Source organism: Colletes gigas, unplaced genomic scaffold, assembly GCF_013123115.1.
Source record: "Colletes gigas isolate AHSC1104 unplaced genomic scaffold, ASM1312311v1 Colletes_gigas_Sc00014, whole genome shotgun sequence".
NCBI lineage: Eukaryota > Metazoa > Arthropoda > Insecta > Hymenoptera > Colletidae > Colletes > Colletes gigas.
This window is the reverse complement of record NW_025106643.1, coordinates 4,026,033-4,052,079: the sequence shown is the minus strand read 5'-3', so window position 1 is coordinate 4,052,079 and position 26,047 is coordinate 4,026,033. Positions and strand designations below refer to the sequence as shown.

The 26,047-nt window shown below is 34.6% G+C and overlaps 1 protein-coding gene across 6 annotated transcripts in view; it reads right to left on the bottom strand.

Annotated features, from left to right (window-relative positions):
• The window catches only part of LOC122399682 (plexin-A4), an 817,700-nt gene that overhangs the window by 696,150 nt on the left and 95,503 nt on the right, over positions 1-26,047 (bottom strand). The window contains exon 1 of one of the 6 annotated variants that reach the window (XM_043400550.1): positions 24,005-24,974. The exons of the other annotated variants lie outside the window; for them this stretch is intronic. The gene's annotated coding sequence lies outside the window, so the exon portion shown is untranslated. Of the gene's footprint in view, positions 1-24,004; positions 24,975-26,047 lie in introns of those variants that run through there. 6 annotated transcript variants of the gene reach the window in all.

Here is a 26,047-nt window from a genome sequence, read left to right as displayed (position 1 = left end):
TCTTTAGTTACGTGGTCCAAAATGGCTGACTCAGGTCTCCGAGTGCTGAATCACTAATCGCCGACTTATCTACGAATTAGAGTCGATTCGCGCGTCCCGTGGATGATACAGCCCGCAAACGAGGTACCTAAACGCACGGCGACGTCAAATAACAACAAGTACGTTGCGTCAGGTTAGCATGATTCATGTGAGATAACGTCGTGCCAAGATAATTACGGTTGTTAGGAGCAAACAAAGCGGAGGCGAAGCCACGGAACCCGGCGTCTGAATCGACCGATCGAATGCGCCTCGACAATCGACGCCGTCACAATCAACGCTCGATTCAGTCGAGCGTCTACGACGATATTAACGCGCGGACAAACTATCGTGTTAGGTCGTTAGAAAAATGTCGGATATCATGTTCGACGTATCTCGTACCATCGCGCCAAACCATCGATTCTTCTCTCGCAAACGCGTACGCGTCCCTTGGCGCAACAACTCTCAATTTTCTTTCCAGTTTCACAAATTACGAACATATTTTGCGTTCATTATTCCCTCAATTTTAGGAACACTCGATTCTGAATCGATTTTTTAATCGATTATTGATTTTTTCAATTTTAAGTATTGAAACGCTAATAATAATAAATATATTTCAATATTTATAACTTGTTTAACGATATTACTTATATTAGGGGTACTTTGTTATAATTTGAGGGTAGACTTAGGCAAAGAGAATTGTTAAACAACGCAACTGGTGGTCACCGGTGACCGGCGCTTCAAAACGCTAATAATAATAAATAGATTTCAATATTTATAACTTGTTTAACAATATTACTTGCATTAGGAGTATTTTATTATAATTTGAACAAAGAGAATTGTTAAACAACGGAACTGGTGGTCACCGGTGACCGGCGCTTCAAATGGATCTTCAAAACGCTAATAATAATAAATAGATTTCAATTTTTATAACTTGTTTAGCAATATTACTTGCATTAGGAGTATTTTATTATAATTTGAAGATAGAGTTTGATAAAGAGAATTGTTAAACAACGCAACTGGTGGTCACCGGTGACCGGCGCTTCAAAACGCTAATAATAATAAATAGATTTCAATTTTTATAACTTGTTTAGCAATATTACTTGCATTAGGAGTATTTTATTATAATTTGAAGATAGAGTTAGATAAAGAGAATTGTTAAACAACGCAACTGGTGGTCACCGGTGACCGGCGCTTCAAAACGCTAATAATAATAAATAGATTTCAATATTTATAACTTGTTTAACAATATTACTTGCATTAGGAGTATTTTATTATAATTTGAACAAAGAGAATTGTTAAACAACGGAACTGGTGGTCACCGGTGACCGGCGCTTCAAATGGATCTTCAAAACGCTAATAATAATAAATAGATTTCAATTTTTATAACTTGTTTAGCAATATTACTTGCATTAGGAGTATTTTATTATAATTTGAAGATAGAGTTAGATAAAGAGAATTGTTAAACAACGCAACTGGTGGTCACCGGTGACCGGCGCTTCAAAACGCTAATAATAATAAATAGATTTCAATATTTATAACTTGTTTAGCGATATTACTTAAATTAGGGGTATTTTATTATAATTTGAGGGCTGACTTGGACAAAGAAAATTGTTAAACAACGCAACTGGTGGTCACCGGTGACCGCCGCTTCAAATGGATCTTCAAAACGCTAATAATAATAAATAGATTTCAATATTTATAACTAGTTTGACAATATTACTTACATTAGGAGTATTTTATTATAATTTGAACAAAGAGAATTGTTAAACAACGGAACTGGTGGTCACCGGTGACCGGCGCTTCAAAACGCTAATAATAATAAATAGATCTCAATTTTTATAACTTGTTTAGCAATATTACTTGCATTATGAGTATTTTGTTATAATTTGAACAAAGAAAATTGTTAAACAACGCAACTGGTGGTCACCGGTGACCGGCGCTTCAAATGGCGTCGATTAAATAGGAAAGCTTCCCCGTATTTCCTTTAAAACACACATTTTTAAACTTCTATCTTGAATTTGAGAGTATGTTCCGTCGAAACCACGTTGAAAAATCTCTGAACTTTTACCTTGAAGTTCGAGGAGACAAGAAAGTTGAAAAATACATTGAGGAGCGAGTTAGAAATTGCAAATTCGTATTTATCTTAAATCCTAATTATCACGGAGGAAGCGAGGCTCGAAACGAGAACACCTCGTTGAGTCTGGGGAACACTTTGGGGATAGAAAATGGCACTTGTTCGGCCGTCGAGCGAGTACAGAGTGATGGCGAGGAAGAAGGGTATTAAAAAAAGGAGAGGGTAAACGGAAGGGAGGCAGCGAAGTCGAGAAAAAGGTAAGAAGGAAAGAAAAAGAAAAACGACGTCGAGCCAAGAGCGAGAAAGACGATAGACGCGGAATAGTGAGGGACGAGAGGAGGATGGACGAAGGGCGGACGCGTGGAACGAAATTCCTACCCAACTGTACCGTGGTATTAACCCAGTTCAACCTGGGCATTATTGATTTCGACGCCGGCCAGACGGTGTGAACGAAGTTTCATTCTTAATACTTTTCAAGCCACCGACGCAAGCGTGCAGTTCGTTGCCGACGTAGAACGGGGAATCGATTATCGGATAGTACGCGGGGCCACGCTGCTGGCCCGATTCTCAAAACCCGCCACCCCTTTGCCAACCGAATCTCGTTCGCGCGACCGCGTTATCCACGCGATTCCATTCTGTTAGGCCAGTCTTTTCCAAACCGGAGGGGGGACGCTCCAGAAGCGGGGGAATGTCGCACCATCCGTGAGGAACGCAACAGAGGATTTCTAACGTGAAAAGACCAGGATAACTCAACCCTTGGACGAGGGGGGAATCCCATTGTCGGGGTCCATTTTGAATCGAAGCTGAATTTCGTTATTTCGTACTCTTGTGCAAAGTTTCTAATCGAATTTTTGCATTAGGATTACTGTTATTAGTTGGGGAGATTCGGGGATGGTTTGACCAATTTTTCTGTTTGTATTTTTTAATCACTTATGTGAAATATTATGCGAGTCGTAAGATCTATACTTGACTATATGATGACACAATTAAAGTTTACTGACAGTTTGTATACTATTAGTAGGGGAGATTGGGGGCAGGTTTGACCAATTTTTCAGTTTGTATTCTTTAATCACTTATGTGAACTTTTATGTGAAATATTATGCGAGTCGTAAGATCTACATTTGACTATATATGACGACACAATTAAAGTTCACTTAAAATTCATATACTATTGGTAGGGGAAATTCGAGGCTGGTTTGACCAATTTTTCAGTTTCTATCTTTTAATCACTTATGTGAACTAAAAATTAGGCGAGTCGTGAGATCTACACTTGACTATATATGACGACACAATTAAAGTTCACTGAAAGTTTGTGTACTATTAGTAGGGGAGATTGGGGGCTGGTTTGACCAATTTTTCAATTTCTATTTTTTTAATCACTTGTGTGAACTGAATTTTATGAGAATCGTAAGATCTACACACTTGACTATATGACGACACAATTAAAGTTCACTTAAAATTCATATACTATTGGTAGGGGAAATTCGAGGCTGGTTTGACCAATTTTTCAGTTTCTATCTTTTAATCACTTATGTGAACTAAAAATTAGGCAAGTCGTGAGATCTACACTTGACTATATATGACGACACAATTAAAGTTCACTGAAAGTTTGTGTACTATTAGTAGGGGAGATTGGGGGCTGGTTTGACCAATTTTTCAATTTCTATTTTTTTAATCACTTGTGTGAACTGAATTTTATGAGAATCGTAAGATCTACACACTTGACTATATGACGACACAATTAAAGTTCACTTAAAATTCATATACTATTGGTAGGGGGAATTCGAGGCTGGTTTGACCAATTTTTCAGTTTCTATCTTTTAATCACTTATGTGAACTAAAAATTAGGCAAGTCGTGAGATCTACACTTGACTATATATGACGACACAATTAAAGTTCACTGAAAGTTTGTGTACTATTAGTAGGGGAGATTGGGGGCTGGTTTGACCAATTTTTCAATTTCTATTTTTTTAATCACTTGTGTGAACTGAATTTTATGAGAATCGTAAGATCTACACACTTGACTATATGACGACACAATTAAAGTTCACTTAAAATTCATATACTATTGGTAGGGGGAATTCGAGGCTGGTTTGACCAATTTTTCAGTTTCTATCTTTTAATCACTTATGTGAACTAAAAATTAGGCAAGTCGTGAGATCTACACTTGACTATATATGACGACACAATTAAAGTTCACTGAAAGTTTGTGTACTATTAGTAGGGGAGATTGGGGGCTGGTTTGACCAATTTTTCAATTTCTATTTTTTTAATCACTTGTGTGAACTGAATTTTATGAGAATCGTAAGATCTACACACTTGACTATATGACGACACAATTAAAGTTCACTTAAAATTCATATACTATTGGTAGGGGAAATTCGAGGCTGGTTTGACCAATTTTTCAGTTTCTATTTTTTAATCACTTATGTCAAATATTATGTGAGTCGTAAGATCTACACTTAACTATATGACGACACAATTAAAGTTCACTGAAAGTATTTGACTGTTTTTCTAACACCTTCCATGTTAGTCAACTAATCCCAACGTTGGGGTAAGTAGATTTATAGTATGGGATAGGTTGACTAAAGTTATTAACAACATTATAAGCTACTAACATTTTAGTGCTAATAGGATAACTCAATATCGAAAACATGTAATGCAAAATATTAAATATTTATCCCTTATATATAAATTGTAGTGCAGGGTGTCTTGTTTAACACATTGACTGCCACGTCACATGAATTTTCATCGATCAGCTAAAAAAATTATTTCTCAAGATTACATGTTAAAGGGAATAAATCTTGATAGGACACTTAAATTTTAACGAGGCTGTAAAAATAAGTTCTATGACAAATTGTGGATATGCTAGTTTCCAATTATCCATAAAAGAGTATCCTTTTCGTAGACAATTTGAGGGATTTGGTCTGGCAGTCAACGTGTTAAATGAGAACAGCAGGATATCTCAGGAGTTGTGGTTATTAAAAAAATGTTTCTACAAAAGTTGTTTGGTAGAAGAGACTACATCATGCAGTACTAATTATTTTCTTGTGGGTGGAGTGGTGGAGGAGATCTGAAGGTCAATCTAATTTTCATACATTCTTCTCATATGTACTAATTATACTTTATCGGTTCTTAACAAAAAAATGCACACATTTACGTATATATAACATATGTGCCATTATACAATAAAAAAAAAAAAATAAAAATTGCGTGAATGAAAACAGTAAATAAAAACTCTAAATAAACTCTAAAATCTAATTTTCTTAGATTCTCCTCATACATACTAATTACTCTTTATCGGTTCTTAACAAAAAAAAATGCACACATTTACGTATAATGATTATCATTTACACATATATAACATATGTGCCATTATACAATAAAAAATAAATAAAAAGTGCGCGAATGAAAACAGTAAACACAAACTCCAACACTCAAAAATTTAATATAAATAAAAACTGAAATTAATCAGAGTAAGAGTATTTAAACAACGACCAATATAATAAAAAAAGTAAGTTTGAACGATTAAGGGAAATGTTAATAACTTTTCTGCTGGTCAGTTATTTTCCTCGCGACAAAAATGTGGCTGGTTATACCGGAAACCGGTTGAGGCTGCACCAGATAACCGTGAGTTTACTGCATAATAATATGTACGTATTTATTATTCCGGCATGCTACAACGTTTGTAATAAAAGGATTGCTGGTTGATCAAATAAATAAATATTTGACCGTACGGTATGTTAATTAATAATTATATTAAACGATCGCGTCGTTACGATGGAACCATTTAAATAACGCTGAGCAAACGTTCGAGTCAAATACTCCCGCTCAGGGCACGGTTAGGCGGTACAATGGTCTTTATTATTATTTCGTCGTTATCCCGAGCGACTCGACTTCCGGGAAACGACTCTCACCGACACGAATCCGACTGCATCCACGGCGAAAATTACTTTCGCAAGCGTCGCGGGCCGGATATCGGGGCGGCGCACGGTGGTCTCGTTTCCGCGGCAACGTGAATATTTCGAAACGATTTAATTCCGCGAATGCCTGGACAATTGCGCCCCCTCGAAGAAACACATTCTTACGAAATTGTTTCGCGAGAATGTAATCCGGATTCTGCGCGATATTTCAGGCCTGCTCCGCCGGTACAGATCGCCAAGGTCGCGAGAGGAACGAGAAAGAAGAAGCGTACAATTGTTCAAACTGCGTACAAACCAACGTCCCTAAGCAACTCTACGGTCCTAACTCTCTATGTTCTATGTCCTGGACGTGGTATTTTAGTTGAAAAAACCAGCTTGACATAGAATTTCTTTACTAGCGTTGTGTCTATCTTATGATTCGATCCATCTGACAGTTATTTCATTACTAATATGTGTAAACCAAGTTTCAATCGATTTGTGTTTGAGGCTAAGCAACTCTGCGGTTCTATATTGACCTGGACGTAGTGTTTTAGTTGAAAAATCCAGCTTGATATAGAATTTGTTTAGTAGCGTTGTTCCTATCTTCCTATTTATTTCATTAGTACGATTAAAGAAGTTTCAGTTGATGTGTGTTTGAGGCTAATCAACTCTGCGGTCTTATGTTGACCTGGACGTAGTGTTTTAGTTGAAAAATCCAGCTTGATATAGAATTTGTTTAGTAGCGTTGTTCCTATCTTCCTATTTATTTCATTAGTACGATTAAAGAAGTTTCAGTTGATGTGTGTTTGAGGCTAGGCAACTCTGCGGTTCTATATTGACCTGGACGTAGTGTTTTAGTTGAAAAATCCAGCTTGATATAGAATTTGTTTAGTAGCGTTGTTCCTATCTTCCTATTTATTTCATTAGTACGATTAAAGAAGTTTCAGTTGATGTGTGTTTGAGGCTAGGCAACTCTGCGGTTCTATATTGACCTGGACGTAGTGTTTTAGTTGAAAAATCCAGCTTGATATAGAATTTGTTTAGTAGCGTTGTTCCTATCTTCCTATTTATTTCATTAGTACGATTAAAGAAGTTTCAGTTGATGTGTGTTTGAGGCTAATCAACTCTGCGGTTTTATGTTGACCTGGACGTGGTATTTTAGTTGAAAAATCCAGCTTGACATAGAATTTGTTTAGTAGCGTTGTTCCTATCCTATGATTCGATCCATCTGACAGTTATTTCATTACTAATATGTGTAAAACAAGTTTCAATCGATTTGTGTTTGAGGCTAAGCAATTCTACGGTTCTATGTCGACCTGTTTGTCGTATTTTAGTTGAAAAATCCAGCCTTACATAGAATTTGTTTAGTAGCGTTTAATACTATCTTATGATTCCATCCATCCGACTAGTTATTTCATTAATATGATTAAAACAAGTTTCAGTCGATTTGTGTTTGAGGCTAGGCAACTCTGCGGTTCTATATTGACCTGGACGTAGTGTTTTAGTTAAAAATCCAGCTTGATATAGAATTTGTTTAGTAGCGTTGTTCCTATCTTCCTATTTATTTCATTAGTACGATTAAAGAAGTTTCAGTTGATGTGTGTTTGAGGCTAATCAACTCTGCGGTCTTATGTTGACCTGGACGTAGTGTTTTAGTTGAAAAATCCAGCTTGATATAGAATTTGTTTAGTAGCGTTGTTTCTATCTTATGATTCGATCCATCTGACAGTTATTTCATTACTAATATGTGTAAAACAAGTTTCAATCGATTTGTGTTTGAGGCTAAGCAATTCTACGGTTCTATGTCGACCTGTTTGTCGTATTTTAGTTGAAAAATCCAGCCTTACATAGAATTTGTTTAGTAGCGTTTAATACTATCTTATGATTCCATCCATCCGACTAGTTATTTCATTAATATGATTAAAACAAGTTTCAGTCGATTTGTGTTTGAGGCTAGGCAACTCTGCGGTTCTATATTGACCTGGACGTAGTGTTTTAGTTAAAAATCCAGCTTGATATAGAATTTGTTTAGTAGCGTTGTTCCTATCTTCCTATTTATTTCATTAGTACGATTAAAGAAGTTTCAGTTGATGTGTGTTTGAGGCTAATCAACTCTGCGGTCTTATGTTGACCTGGACGTAGTGTTTTAGTTGAAAAATCCAGCTTGATATAGAATTTGTTTAGTAGCGTTGTTCCTATCTTCCTATTTATTTCATTAGTACGATTAAAGAAGTTTCAGTTGATGTGTGTTTGAGGCTAATCAACTCTGCGGTCTTATGTTGACCTGGACGTCGTGTTTTAGTTGAAAAATCCAGCTTGATATAGAATTTGTTTAGTAGCGTTGTTCCTATCTTCCTATTTATTTCATTAGTACGATTAAAGAAGTTTCAGTTGATGTGTGTTTGAGGCTAGGCAACTCTGCGGTTCTATATTGACCTGGACGTAGTGTTTTAGTTGAAAAATCCAGCTTGATATAGAATTTGTTTAGTAGCGTTGTTCCTATCTTCCTATTTATTTCATTAGTACGATTAAAGAAGTTTCAGTTGATGTGTGTTTGAGGCTAGGCAACTCTGCGGTTCTATATTGACCTGGACGTAGTGTTTTAGTTGAAAAATCCAGCTTGATATAGAATTTGTTTAGTAGCGTTGTTCCTATCTTCCTATTTATTTCATTAGTACGATTAAAGAAGTTTCAGTTGATGTGTGTTTGAGGCTAATCAACTCTGCGGTTTTATGTTGACCTGGACGTGGTATTTTAGTTGAAAAATCCAGCTTGACATAGAATTTGTTTAGTAGCGTTGTTCCTATCCTATGATTCGATCCATCTGACAGTTATTTCATTACTAATATGTGTAAAACAAGTTTCAATCGATTTGTGTTTGAGGCTAAGCAATTCTACGGTTCTATGTCGACCTGGATGTCGTATTTTAGTTGAAAAATCCAGCCTGACATAGAATTTGTTTAGTAGCGTTGTTACTATCTTATGATACCATCCATCCGACTGTTTATTTCATTAATATGATTAAAACAAGTTTCAGTCGATTTGTGTTTGAGGCTAGGCAACTCTGCGATTCTATATTAACCTGGACGTAGTGTTTTAGTTGAAAAATCCAGCTTGATATAGAATTTGTTTAGTAGCGTTGTTTCTATCTTATGATTCGATCCATCTGACAGTTATTTCATTACTAATATGTGTAAAACATGTTTCAGTCGATTTGTGTTTGTATTACCCTGTTTTCTCGAGCTAAGATGGTCCTCATTCGATCATCAACAACGTTTAGAGGGAGGGTTAAATATAATTATTTCGTCCAGCATGCTTTACCCGTTAAATCCACAGAAAAAAAAGGGGAAACAAAACCTAAATTGCACATTGGAGCTTATTTGAACCCTTTGCACTCAAATGGCATCGCTACGACGACATGCATATAATGTCTACCACGACTTGATTTAAGTTTTCGTATAGTAACCCAAACCTAATCAACGAAACTAATGAAAAAACTTAAATTTACCAACATTTATAAATTTCTCCAGCGAAAAGGACAGTTTTAATATTCTTTAAAATGGACAATTAACAAAATTGCATTCGAGTAGCCCAAGCGACATCTATTAACTTTTTAGAGTGTAAAGATATCAAATGATGACTAATTTGAAATTATGAATAATTGTGAAACAATTCAGTTGGGTTTTCATTACTATAATAAGGAAGATCTAAGTAGAAATAGCTAAATTGTACATTAACCTTTTGACTGTAACGCGTCCTAGGAAGAATCCATCAACATAGATGGCGCGATGATCGCATGCCTGACCAAAAAAGTACGCGGAGATTTAAGAGACCATTCTTACGGTTTAAAAAAATAATTTCGAGTCACAAAGGGTTAAGACACCCAGGTTTGTATGCTATAAATATTTGTATCGAATATTTGTGCCACGCTGTAGTCTTGTTCGATGTTAATTTATGTGCAAAAGGGATCAAAGTGTTTTGTTACTAGGGACAGCGAGACAACAGGAAGTAGGAAACGATTGATTCTGAAAGACGAACGTGATTATAATTTGTGTTGTCAATTAATGTGATTTTAATTTGCTAATTATTAATTTGTGTGTTCCAAATTCGTTTATCATAATTATATGATTTGTACATTCGTTCCTCAATTAAATCCTCTTCGTTAAATCCTACATATTATATACAAAATTTCTTATAACCAGACTGCGGATGTTTATGTATTTATGGGAAATTTTAATCCTCGAAAAACTACCGAATGCATTTAATATGCAAAAATATAAGAAATACTTAAAGTAAGATACGAATTATTATATTTAGGGGTTGAGGCAACCCTCTACAAAGCTCCAATTTCATTAATTTTATTAATAAAAATGTGAATTTGCATAAAAATCCGCAGTCTAGTAATAACAAACTTTGAGATTATGGTGAACAAGAAAATTGGTAGATCTACTAGTCAGTCTACTTATAACGAGTAAGTACACGTATCATCAATAACGTATTCGTCAAATTTCTCATTTAAAAACAATTTCTTCCAATTCGTATCTTTCGTATACTAAAAATATACACGAAAAGATGCCAAAAAATGTTGAATGGTCGGGAATTCGAGGTCTTGGTTCTCGATTTAAGACTTTCAAAAGGTTCGAAACCTCGACTCGGGTTCTGTCGAGATCTCGATCAGCCTTGGTTGGTATGCTCCATGTCCAAGCACATGTGCATTTGGTCGTGCTACCTCTTTGGACTGCGGAGTTACGCGAAGCGACAGAAACATCTGCTGCGTATATTGTGTCCGTCGATGGCCGGCCTTTCCCTTTCAAATTAATTATCATACTCGACTATTCGCGGGCCATTCGCGTTAGTCACATGCTCTTGGAAAGTACGGTCCCAACCGCCCGGAATCTTTTGCTCGAAAATTTCTGGCGGCTCCTAGCACCACGAATTCTTCGAGAGAAAGTGTCGCGTACGTACCTATTCGGTCATAGTATCTAAAATGTCCACTCACAGATAGTCGAGAAAATTTTATTCGTAATGAAAACAACGAAAAAGTATGTCTAGTAACGTTTTAATCCTTTAAATTATCACGAGGTTAGTATTTTAAAATAATTGTATATAATATAAATATTTATTAATATATAAATATAAAATTTGTTGGGGTTTTGAATAATTCCACTGCGCACATAACACGATATATATTTAGTTATCACACGTAATACAGATACATAATAAGTAATAAGCATAAAAAGAACAAACTCAAATAAGCATACGCCTAAGCACGACTACATGGCGCATACTAAGATGGCGCTGCGGTGGGACGAGCAAACCCCCTTCAAAATTTGTTATTAATAAATTATGACCTATATATTAATAAATAATTTATCTATTTGATGAAATTATAGATATTTATATATCATCAAGCTATAAAAAAAAAAATATTTATGAAGGTATTTTAAATAGTAAAGTTACTCCTCTGGAGTCTTCTCAACCCTAAGCATTTTTACTTGAAATTATAATTCAATTTCTATAGAATTTGTACCTAGTTTCGACCCTAACATTTATTATATAAGTAATAAATAAATTGTGTTATTTTTGTAAAGTATGTCTTTTAAATTTATTAATTTTAGGAACACTATAAAATCGCGAACAAATGAGATTACAATTTACAATAAAAGTGAAATGTTCAGGTGTTGATGCTATTAATTTTTTAAAGAAATATTTAACAAGCTATTGTTATATTTTCGTGCATTCATATACGAGAAATAATTGAAACATGGACGATCTATTTTTAGAAAATTAAATATGGAACCATTATGTTAATAAAGGGTACTGTTGCCATAATTTTTTTCATATTATAATGCAAGCAAAAAATAGTATTTATAAAAGAGAATTAGAAGGTTTATCTTAATAGAGATGATTTATATTTTATTAATTCCTCCGTACAGGTCTTGAATTTAAACACTATTAATTATGCTGTCTTTGTACAGCTGAACTGCTACAGCCATTGAAATATTCATGACTCAACTGGCTTTACATTATAAATAAAAATAAACATGTTGGGCATCCTGTATATTCGCCATTTATGCAATCAGTGAACTGTATAGTGTATTTGAAGTTATAAATACGAATGATAAACAACGGAGGCGCGAAATATTAATGAAATATTTAAATAAATGTTTAACATTTGTAATTACGTCTACCAGAATATTTTGCAACAGTTTCAATACGCATCGATTGATTTCCAAATTCTCTTTATTCCATTACTTTGAACACGGAATTGTTATTTTTATAAAACAATATAATTGTGTTTAAAAAATTAAATAATCATGATATGTTATTTAAGAAATTCGTATATTAAATGCAGGAAAAAAAAGGAGACAAAGCGTTCTTAAGTCATAAATTGAAGAAGGTCGAGTATGAAACGAGCATGATTTATGTTACAGAATTCACATTGCACAAATGCACATAGCTACTGCATATTATCCCCCTTATGCCAGAACGAATGTGAAAACTTTCACTGTTTGTAATAAAGATATGTTTAGATCTCCTGAATGTCTTTTTTTAACTAGTAAATGTGCACGTTAGGCAACAATAGCGGTCATATTTTAATTTTAATTCATGAATTTAGCAACGTAAAATCACAAAATTCCAAAATTTATTAAAAAATTCGTTTAACAAGAACTAATGTTTTTCTTAATGTCTTTTCCAATAATCGAGTATCACCCGTTATGTAGAGTATGCAAAAGTACTGCGTTTTTAAAAATTGTATTCAAATATCATGTACGCGATACATATGTAACTACATATTACAAATTCTCGATTGTAGATACAAGTCTGATATCGGTGGAATATTAAAATTACCATTCTGTCAATATTGAATCGATCTCGTGTAATTTTAGCTAATTAAACATGGATTCCCTCTATCGATTCATATAATGTATTGACTCTTACTCGATGCACATCTCGTGCCCGAATATCAACAGACACGAGCACAGTGAATGTAATATTTAAAATTAAATCTCATTACCTTTTCATCTTTGAGGATAATATTCATTTAATTAATGTTATTCGAGCAACATTTAACCGCCTAACTCTACTCTAAACATCGTCAAACAGCTTCCATTATAGTCTGCGAACTAAAATTGTTCTCCTTTTTACGAACACTTTCCCAAATATCTCAATTTTATATTATTCGACTATTACTTTCCGTATTTTTTTAATTTTTAGATATCAGTTCAAACCGAATCCAACATTTCTTTTCGTACTGACACAAACTGTCGCAAGACTGAACATTGTTTACCAAATGTTTCCATCAAAAGACACAGAAATCATTAATCGAGGCAGACGTTCAACATGAATCAGTCGCTTCAAACATCGTCAAACAGCTTCCATTATAGTCTGTGAACTAAAATTGTTCTCCTTTTTACGAACACTTTCCCAAATATCTCAATTTTATATCATTCGACTATTACTTTCCGTATTTTTTTAATTTTTAGATATCAGTTCAAACCGAATCCAACATTTCTTTTCGTACTGACACAAACTGTCGCAAGACTGAACATTGTTTACCAAATGTTTCCATCAAAAGACACAGAAATCATTAATCGAGGCAGACGTTCAACATGAATCAGTCGCTTCAAACATCGTCAAACAGCTTCCATTATAGTCTGTGAACTAAAATTGTTCTCCTTTTTACGAACACTTTCCCAAATATCTCAATTTTATATCATTCGACTATTACTTTCCGTATTTTTTTAATTTTTAGATATCAGTTCAAACCGAATCCAACATTTCTTTTGCACTGACACAAACTGTCGCAAGACTGAACATTGTTTACCAAATGTTTCCATCAAAAGACACAGAAATCATTAATCGAGGCAGACTTTCAACATGAATCAGCCGCTTCAAATGTGAACAAAGCTTGCATTCAAACAGATCGACGACTGTTAAAATATATCTCCGCAAGTAAGACGTAATTTTTGGGACGAAACGATGCGTTTATTATTCATTGTTATTCCCGACAGTATTTTTCTGCCGCTTTTCCGTGCGATTACCACACAACGGGGGAACAAAGATCGATCGGTGGACGCGTTTCGGCAGATGTAAAAGCAAAAATGCGTCCGCTATTCTCGCGTCATTAGACCGGAGAGATTTGAAAGTACGGTTCATTAAAGATTACATGCAAATCGTATGCAAATGGCATGCAAATAATGTTGCACACTTTTTCCGCGGCATAATGCACACCATAACGTCCGAGCATGACTCCGATGGAGTAATCGCGGTCTCGTATTCGCCAGTCCCGCTAAAAGCCGCTAACGAAATTACGCGGCTAACAGGGAATCTGAATTACGGTTAAAAATCATGGAACTCCTATCTTCATCTTCCTCTCCCTCTCGTTAAACAAAATAACGACTCCGTGTATATAAATTCGAAAGTTGTGTTTTACTTTGCTCGAAATAAAAACTACGTTGACGACAATTTCAATGAAAAGATGGAATCTAAAAAAAGAGGTAAAAAAGTTGGAAATATTTATTACCCTTAAATAAACCCTATAATTATTAATTTGTACTCTACAATGGAATTTGAGGAATCTCAAAATTCCCTAAAAAATAAAAAAAAAACATATTCGCGATTACGTGACTCTGGATCATATTGCTTGATCGTTCGAAACAGTCGACGTGACCCACAGGTGGGTCACTAGCAGATACTCTTTTCTAACAATATATATAGATATATTTTATTAACGATACTGGATGATATAGTAGAAGATTTTTGTATAATTAAATTCTATTAAATGTTCGAAACAGTCGACGTGACCCACAGGTGGGTCACTAGCAGATACTCCTTTCTAACAATATATATAAATATATTTTATTAACGATACTGAATGATATAGTAGAAGATTTTTTTATAATTAAATTCTATTAAATGTTCGAAACAGTCGACGTGACCCACAGGTGGGTCACTAGCAGATACTCCTTTCTAACAATATATATAAATATATTTTATTAACGATACTGGATGATATAATAGAAGATTTTTGTATAATTAAATTCTATTAAATGTTCGAAACAGTCGACGTGACCCACAGGTGGCTCACTAGCAGATACTCTTTTCTAACAATATATATAAATATGTTTTATTAACGATACTGGATGATATAGTAGAAGATTTTTGTATAATTAAATTCTATTAAATGTTCGAAACAGTCGACGTGACCCACAGGTGGGTCACTAGCAGATACTCCTTTCTAACAATATATATAAATATATTTTATTAACGATACTGGATGATATAATAGAAGATTTTTGTATAATTAATTTCTATTAAATAAACATAGACAACATCTACTGTTTCATAATATCAAGACATAGTTTTGTAATTTTATTTCGAAGAAATATTACCGTCGGAGACATTTAGTATTTAGTACTTCCATTTTGTCCATCGATTTTCCAATTTTCAAATTTTATAATATTTATTTAATCGTGATACTCTAAACTTTATTTAGTTAAAAAACGGATACTTTTCTAAATATAAATGCATGAGAGAGGAATAATATATTGTATTTTGCCAAAAGAAAAATAGTCGATCGTGTTTCATAATATTAAAACATAATTTTATAATATTCGTTAAATTTTCAAATTTTATAATATTTGTTTAATCGTGATACTCTAAATTTTATCTAGATAAAAGAAGTATACTTTTCTAAATATAAATGCATGAGAGATGAATAATACATTGTATTTTCCCAAAAGAAAAATAGTCGATCGAGATTAATTAATATTTCTCCATGTTTACAAATTCGATACAACAAATAAATATTATTACCATAGCTATCGTCTTGAATACACTAAAGAGCCATGTTATTACCAAAAATATTCAAAAATTACAAAAATTTAACCAAATACAAATTACTGTCTATTTAGGATTTGTAAACAAATAATTTCTTACCAAGACATTTTTTCATTCGTTGCACGTTAAATGAGAATTTCAATTACACAATGAAATATTACACAACGAGCGGATATAAATATATTTGTTCGATCATTAGAACGTCACGAATAAATTGCTATACATTGGTTTGATCGATCATCCATTACACGAGTAAAGTCTTGGTCAACAATGCGCGTCAACCATAAAACAATGGACTGATCGGTTAACTTTTCAACGCTGTAAAAATAACGATTTGTTCGTTTCGAACGATCAAAGTTACCGAGCGCGTGATTTACAAACGCGGAGGACACGTAATTGGCGAAATATGCGAAGAGACCGCAGCGAAAGGACGCTGGTTCCCCGCCTCTGGTCCGACATGTTTCTTAACTTTTGTTTGCAAGTAGTAAATAGAGGTTTGACTAACCACAGGCTAGAATTCTACTTGATGTAACGCGACTCTGAAGGTGAACCAAGCCGAGACATCGTATCCGCTTTACGCAGAATATTTTCCAGCGCACCACGTTCCGGAGAATCGAGATAATCGGGAAACCGGTTAGCGTAAACGTAATCGATCGAAATTATTTCCTGCATCGATCCTTGTTGTCTATTAATTTTCAATAATAGCTCCTTGTTACGTAACGAAATGGGATCGATCGGGAAAGATGGACAGAATGAAGACTCGGTTGACGATTTATTCGACTTAATAACGATTGTGTAATTCTAAATTAGATTAAATAGCAGATTAGAAATTGCTAATCGTTTAGTCTACCATTAATTTCAGTCTTTCCAATAGCTTCTCGAGTAATTTATTAAAGAATATACGAGTGAATAATATCAATTTTCTTGAAATTACCTTTCATCGAAATGATCGTCAACCTGAGCAACACACGCCATTTAATTTTTTGGAACAATTTATTTCGAAGTTCCAAACTCGAAACTCAGCTTATCTAGCTATCCTTTGGGAGTACCAGATAATTTTTTTATTAATTTTTATTAACTTTTAATGTTGTTATCACAGTAAACATGTGTTTAAACACTGGCGTAGGTGATTGCAGCTCTCAAGGTTGACTAAATCGAAAGAATCAAAAAGATTTTTATTCGGTAGGTTTACAGTTATCGCCAAAATACCAAAATAATTAGTTTATGTTGCAAATTGACAAAATTTTTCTTTAAAATTTGTTTCTCATTTTTAATAAATTTGTTTGACGTCCTACAGAAAAGTTGTTTAATACTTTTTTCTAGGTATCTATGAACTCTAGTTCCTCCTAAAATTTCAATGAAATATATTCACTATTATAGGAGTTATGGCCGTTTGAAAATTGAACCATTTTTAATGGGGTTTTTCTCATTTTGGGGAGTCAAGGAATAACTTTTTCAATATTGTTAGAATTTCTACATATTCTTCGCCAAAATACGCGTTATTTGCCGCTTGAAACATTAAAATCCTCCAATTCGTTCAGAATTTATGAGGTTTCCAAGATTTGCATGAAATTTCAAGCCTCGGATTATATTTTCGAAAAGGAATTTTTATCTCGAAAGAGGGTAGGATTTCGGAGGTATGTGTAATAACCAAAAATGATTGTAATTGACCCCTGCAACCAAAAATAATTTTTCCAGAACGATTTGAAATTTCTTTTTTTCGTCGAAAAATTTAGGCACCTTGTCGATATTTCTTAATAAATCGTTTTTCATTTTTAATCAATTCGTTTGACACTGTACGGAAATGTTGTTTAATACTTTTTTCTAGGTATCTATGAACTCTAGTTCCTCCTAAAATTTCAATGAAATATATTCACTATTATAGGAGTTATGGCCGTTTGAAAATTGAACCATTTTTAATGGGGTTTTTCTCATTTTGGGGAGTCAAGGAATAACTTTTTCAATATTGTTAGAATTTCTACATATTCTTCGCCAAAATACGCGTTATTTGCCGCTTGAAACATTAAAATCCTCCAATTCGTTCAGAATTTATGAGGTTTCCAAGATTTGCATGAAATTTCAAGCCTCGGATTATATTTTCGAAAAGGAATTTTTATCTCGAAAGAGGGTAGGATTTCGGAGGTATGTGTAATAACCAAAAATGATTGTAATTGACCCCTGCAACCAAAAATAATTTTTCCAGAACGATTTGAAATTTCTTTTTTTCGTCGAAAAATTTAGGCACCTTGTCGATATTTCTTAATAAATCGTTTTTTATTTTTAATAAATTTGTTTGACGTCCTACAGAAAAGTTGTTTAATACTTTTTTCTAGGTATCCATGAACTCTAGTTCCTCCTAAAATTTCAATGAAATATATTCACTATTATAGGAGTTATGGCCGTTTGAAAATTGAACCATTTTTAATGGGGTTTTTCTCATTTTGGGGAGTCAAGGAATAACTTTTTCAATATTGTTAGAATTTCTACATATTACGATATCAATTTTCTTGAAATTACCTTTCATCGAAATGGTCATCGTCAACCTGGACGAGACGCCATTTAACTTTTTGGAGCAATTTATTTCGAAGTTCCAAACTCGAAACTGGTTGTTATTAAAATTTATCCGAGACACGAGTGTCCAGAATGAAAATTCCCATTAATATTGATTTTGATATATCATTTATTCATCGAAGGAGCAACGATCTCTGATTCTTAGCGAATGAAAATAAAAGGAACATCAAATGGATGGAACTTTGTTGGTTTCTTTAATAATTGTTTTGATTCGATATATTTTTATCGAGATAAGGAATTCGCCTACCTCTGGTCTAGGGACGCAGCCAACGATAGTTTGATTTCACGACGCGGAAGGGAAGTCATCCGTGGCCAATCAACGACCAAACACTCGCTTTCGTATTCCGGAATGCGAATCGAGAGAACGATCTCCCTCGACGTTCTCTGTCCCGAGGGAAAACGCCGAGATTTTCACGATCCCAAATACACAACCGCGGGGAGAAAAATTATCCTTTCCAATTATTGTCCGTCCTATCCGTTCGAATCTCTTCTATTTGCGCCACGCTGGATTCAGAACGTTCACGCGAAAATTACCGCTATCGTAAAAAGTTTGTTCTTTCCTGGCCAATGAAGAGGGACAGCCGATGTTACCAAAGCACCTAATGCCATCCACGTTGCGATAATGCTGATTACCCTCCATTATCCGTATGATATCGCGAATATACTCCGCGACTGGTAAACTATGCTCAAAATCGTATTACATCACGATTTGCAAATCGTTGCAAACGAATCGCGTTCCCCACTACCAGCCCTTTAAATTATGAATAAATATTTCCTCCCCTATCGAAATGTTTATCCTCAATTTGGAGACAAAATGTTACTAACTTTTTAATGATATGTACTGACGAAATTCATGTGGGGAAACAACTGGGCAGTACACTTATGAATTACATAAACCATTATCGTGCGTTTGAAGTTATAAATACATACGACGGACACTCTTTTTTCCTTACATCATCATTTCATCGTTTTAATGACACAATAGGATTCGTAACTTCATCAGAAGATTGTAAAATATTGTACAAGGTGTTCCGTCATCTCTGGGGACAATTTTAAAGAGCGATTCTAGAGGCCAATATAAAAGAATACCAATTTGTTCATTGAGGCTTCGTTAAAAAGTTATTAACGCTTAAAGTACGGCCAGTAGACATACATACAATGTATTTGTTCATTGATTGAATTTTAGATCCTTAAAATTCTTCAATATGTCCAGAAATTATGATTTTTTAAACATTTCTAACCAGACATTATAATTTCGATAAGGAATTTTTTTCTCGAAAGTGGGTAGAATTTCGGGGGTATGTCTATTCACCAAAAATGATTGTAATTGACCTCTGCAACCAAAAATAATTTTTCCAAAATGATTTGAAACTTTTCGATTTCGTTGAAAAATTTCATACATTCTCGAATTTTTTTCTCGGAAGTAAGTAGGATTTCGAGGATATGTCTATTCACCAAAAATGATTGTTATTGACCTCTGCAACCAAAAATAATTTTTCCAAAATGATTTGAATCTTTTCGATTTCGCTGAAAAATTGGGGCACCCACCCTCTGTTTGTTTTAATTTTTCATCAATTTGTTTGACTCTGTACGGAAATGTTGTCTAATACTTTTCTGTAGGTATCCATAAGCACTACTTCAGAAAAAAGTTTCATTGAAATATATTTACTATTGTAGGAGTTATGGCCGTTTGAAAATTTGGCCATTTTTAAGGATTTTTTTTTTAATTTTACGAGGTCAAGGAACAACTTTTTCAATATTATGATAATTTCTACATATTCTTCATCAAAATACGCGTTGTATGTCGCTTGAAACATTAAAATCGTCCAATCCGTTCAGAAGTTATGTTACTTTAAAGATTCACATGAAATTTCGGGGGACCATTTCAGGCCTCAGATTATATTTTCAGTAAGGAATTTTTTTCTCGAAAATGCGTAGGAATTCGAGTGTATGTCTATTCACCAAAAATGATTGCAATCGACCCCTGCAACTAAAAATAATTTTTTTAGAACGATTTGAAATTTTTTAATTATGTCGGAAAAATCCAGCTTCTCGAATTTTTTTTCTCGAAAGTGCGTAGAATTACAGGAGTATGTCTATTGACCAAAAATTGTTATAATTGACCCCTGCAACTAAAAATAATTTTTTCATAACGATTTGAAATTTTTTAATTTTATCGAAAAAATCAAGTTACTCGAATTTTTTTCTCGGAAATGCATAGGATTACGGGGTTATGCATATTGACTAAAAATGGTTATAATTGACCCCTGAAATCAAAAATAATTTTTTCATTACAATTTGAAATTTTTTAATTTTGTCGAAAAACTTCATACATTCTCGAATTTTTTTCTCGAAAATGAGTAGGATTTTGAGGATATGTCTAATGACCAAAAATAGTTATAATTGACCACTGCAGCCAAAAATAATTTTTCCAGAACGATTTGAAATTTTTCTAATTTAATTTTGTTAATAACGAAGCCTCAATCAACAAATTGTTATTCTCGATTTTCGTCCTATTTTTGCCTTTAGAATTTTACCCAAGGGTGGCCAAACATCCTGTATAATCTCTATCTACTATTTCTAAGAGTTACAAACAAGATATATTATTTCAAATACTTCTTCATAATTGTCTAGGTCTAGACAGTATTTAGATAGTACATTAGAACGTTGATTATTGGAAATAACGGGCCAAAGCATTTCAGATAAACGAATTCTGGTGCAGCGTTCGAGGAGCAGGTACAATTTGTGTTATCGAATCAACGCTGATTGCAAGACAAATAAAATTGATCCTTTCCTTCGAATATGCTCCGCGGTTCGTTCGCCACGATAAACAAACGCATCTGGAATCGTAGATCGCGGCTGGCTAATCGGTCCAAACGAGTCGTGATTCACCGTCCTGGTAGAAAACCTGGCGTTCAACCCACGAATTGCTTTTCCCCGATCGTCGAGCAGCCGATGGAAGAAGCGAACCCCGTCAGAGACGCGCAGAAAAACCCACCGCGTTGGTCTCCGCGCGCAAAGGACTCGCGCGATGCAAGAAGGCCGGGCAGAATTGAAAATTGCACGGACACGGGCAGCAGTTATGGTAATGCGCCGCGTTATTGGCGAGCAGGGATAATTTCGAGCCGATTCGAGCAGTGGGGGAGCGAGCCCGTACCGCGCCAGGGATCATTAAAAGCAAACAACCGCGTTTAATTCAGACATCGGCGAATAGATCGGGCTACAATTACGCTGCGTAGCTTCGGGTACAATCTCGACGTTGATACTTTCCGATTAGAATGATAATTGATCGTGAACGTTCGATCCCATTGACGATAATCTCGCGGTCAAAAATCGCTGTTAATCGCGGACGAACGATTTTTGTAAACGAAAATTTTCTTCTTTTGATAGACCACGTGCAAATCTACAGGGTGTTACGCATTTTACGAGTAAACATAAGACAAGTGTTATACAACAAAAAATTCGTAAATGATTTGTTAACATTTCTTTATCAGAGTTTAGTTTTTATCGTTTATCTTGGCTGCTGAAGTATTCTTTCTTCGATGATAACTTTTTCGTGGTATAAAATTTTGAACTATTGTTCAAGTTTATGTTCGGTAAATTGCAGAGAAACTCACGATTTCGAATGCTTGGAAAAGATTGATTTTATTTTATTATACATTTTATTTCTTATTTTAATGTCCTGAATCTCAACCGAGTTTCACAGTTCATATTCTTGTTATAACTTCTTAACAAAGCATTTATGGATTTTTTGTTATGCAACACTTTAAGGTAATTATATATTTTAGCGATTCCTCACCAATTTTGATGACCTTGAAATATGTTGTCAAGGTCGCTGCTATGAAGATTTTTTTAAAAAGATCACTGCTATTACAATGAATTCTGTCTATACAGACGTGACTGTGGCAACGTGTGTGCAAGCATTCATCTTCCATTTCAATGTTCTTTATTAATATTATCCGACATTAGCTTGACACAGTATACAATATTTGTCGTTGTTCGTCATGATTTTAATACAAGAATACCTGCATTTTTTTATACATGGTGTTGGGAAAAATTTTAATGGGGGATTCTAGAAACCAAAATAAGAGGAAAATCAAGAATACCAATTTGTTGATGGAGGCTTCGTTAAAAAGTTATTAACGTTTAAAGTTCCGCCAGTACTGAATTTTTTTCTCGAAAACGCGCAGGATTTCGGGGGTATGTCTATTCACCAAAAATGATTGTAATTCACCCCCGCAATCGAAAATAATTTTTCCAGAACGATTTGAAATTTTTTAATTTTGTCGATTCTCAGCACCATCTCGAATTTTTTTCTCAAAAATGGGTAGAAATTCAGGGGTAAGCGTATTCACCAGAAATGCTTGTAATTCACCCCCGGAAACGAAAATAATTTTTCCAGAACGATTTGAAATTTTTTAATTTTGTCGATTTTCAGCACAATCTCGAATTTTTTTCTAGAAAGTGGGTAGTATTTTGGGGGTATGTATATTCACCAAAAATGATTGTAATTGACCCCCACAAGCGAAAATAATTTTTCTAGAATGATTTGAAACTTTTCAATTTCGCTGAAAAATTGCTCTGCCGATTTATCTTAAAAATTCGTTTTTCATTTTTAATCAATTCGTTTGACACTGTACGGAAATGTTGTTTAATACTTTTTTCTAGGTATCCATGAACTCTAGTTCCCCTCAAAATTTCAATGAAATATATTCACTATTATAGGAGTTATGGCCGTTTGAAAATTGAACCATATTTAATGGAGTTTTTCTAACTTTAAGAGGTCAAGGAACAAGTTTTTCAATATTATTAGAATTTCTACATATTCCTCATCAAAATACGCGTTGTTTGCCACTTGAAACATTAAAATCGTCCAATCCGTTCAGAAGTTATGATGTTTCAAAGATTCACATGAAATTTCGGGGAACCATTTTCAGGCCTCAGATTATATTTTCTGTAAGGAATTTTTTTCTCGAAAGTGGGTTGGATTTCAGAGGTGTGTCTATTGACCAAAAATGGTAATAATTGACCCCTGCAACTAAAAATAATTTTTTCATAACAATTTGAAATTTTTTAATTTTGTCGAAAAATTTCATATCTTCTCGAATTTTTTTCTCGAAAGTAAGTAGGAATTCGAGGATATGTCTAATCACCAAAAATGATTGTAATTCACCCCCACAACCAAAAATAATTTTTCCAGAACGATTTGAAATTTTTTAATTCATTTGTTAATAACTTTTTAACGAAGCCCTAAACGAAAAATTGATATTCTTGATTCTCGACTTAGTTTGGCTTCTACAATCTCCCATTAAAATTTTTCCCAGGTGTGGCCGAACACCCTGCATAATGGCAGACATTTTTCCAATTTCTGTTAATAATAACAACAATAATAACAATAATGAAGAATAAAGTTTAATATTCTATCTCCAACTCACTCCCAGGCTAATTCAGACGTAAAATAATTTTTGCAAATATCTCGAAAACGAAGGTCGAGCGGCGGTACCATGTATAAAGAAGAAATCTTCATAACAGTGACCTTGAAAATCTATTTCAAGGTCATCGAAATTGGCGAGGAATCGCTGAAGCAAATGATTACCTTGTAAATTTGTGAAGAATCGTCGTTACACGCGGTACGTATCGTACGTAATGAAATACTGCGTCGTCGTCGTGCGAGTAGCTAGCGAGTTCGCTGTTGTTACCGAACGTATAATTAGAGAACAAACTGCCGTCGGAGGCTTGGGTGTAATTTTTATCTTCGCGATGTCATCACCGTGTTAGTCACATTCATTACCGGATGCAGCGAAGACGTTGGATTCCGGAATGATCGATACACCTGCGCCGAGCGGCGTACCAGTTTTTCCACCTTCGCGAGGGGCCGCTGTTTTCCTGGTGTCGAACAAGCCTATGATAGTAATGTCGCGATTAACATGCGCGCGTTCTTGTACGCTCACGACGCGCGTACCGTTTATCCGTCTCATCGCGGCTCTTCCCAACGATAGATTCTGCCAGGCTGTGCTCCCTATAATTTACGACGTTAAGCAGATGGAAATAGAAGAAAATGGCCAGTTAGGAGCTTCCATTAACACATTTCCACGAGCATGATACTCGAGTATCGTAAAACATGATTCACTGCATTCGATCAGTCGCGGATCTACAAGTGGAAGGGGGAATAATTCTAAAAGAAATTAAAATGAAACTAAAAATGAAATGGGAAGAGGAATGGATATGTAATGCTCCTTCTCATATTAAAAGATTTACTGTGAGCTTTTTTGATCACTCTAATGAAGAAAGGAAATTAATGACACCAAGAAGGGAACAAGTGATATTTACGCGCATAAGGATTGGACATTCTAGAATGACTCGCTCTTACTTATTGTCACGAGACTCTGCACCTATATGTGATAAGTGCTCTGAGAGAATGACGATTGAACACCTCATGATAAACTGCTCCAAATACAACAGGACCCGTATACAACATAGTTTGGAACCTGAGCTCGAAGACAACCTCGTCGGTCATAAAATGCGGAACGTACTCTCATTTCTTAGAGAAACTGGACTTTTCAATAAGTTATTATAAGTATTATTAATTGTGCCGATGTCGCTAATAACCATGTAGTTGATGCGACGTTAAACTATTAATAATAAAAAAAAAAAAATCCCAGAATCCCATCCTTGGAAATTATTAATACAAATAGAAATCTTAATGGTTTGGTGGTTGTTCTCAGAATTTAAAATTCATATAATACAATTTTTTAGTCAAGCTTCTGTACCCCTCCGTCCCCCTCTCTTTCTTACATCCATCGTTGCATTCAGATACTTTTTAATTCGAATCTATGAATTTTTAACTCCTGCAACGTTCATGCCCGAGTCTGACTGCTTTGAAAAACAATACTTGTACAATCCAGCGGTTTAAGGGATGATAATATTTATTTTCCTTACAATACAACATTGTAATTAACAAAAACCGTGTTTTTAGAAACAAATCCAACAATGAAAACTGATCAACTCCTACCAACGATTTTCGATTATTTCTTGGATGAAATAGTTGACTGTTCCATCGAACAAACGTTGCAAATAAATCGTTGTACGAAGTTTGTATGCGATATTTGTATGCTCGAATAAAATTCTGCCCCAACTTTAATACGTTCCAGCATACGTATTGTGAGATTCCAGTCCCTAACAATGAGTCATGTGGGATAGCGGGGCTAAATGAGATAGTATGCCCCCAGTGACCCATTATGGCGGGTCAAATAGGATTTATACGATATCTTTGAACCCGTGATTAATATCAATTAAATGTACTACGCCGTCTCCGAAAAGCAGTAATTATTTTTAAACAGAATCTACGTCTTTATTCGAACGTAAACGGAACGGGCACTGGGGGGGTGGAATTGAACGATGCCATAAATTAATTTCATTTTGAGAATGTAAATAAATAGAACCTCAATTAAACGGCTGAGACAGTAAGTAACTTTTGTACTAATCAATCAGAAGCAAAGAAAACTCGTGGTTTCCTGAAACATTAGCACGCATTAACGCGCTACAGGACGCAGATACACGTCATCGTTTGGGGCTCTAAATTTTCAGCAAAAACATTGTTCCGACACTGAGACCTTTCGCATAATGTTTTTAAGGCTTC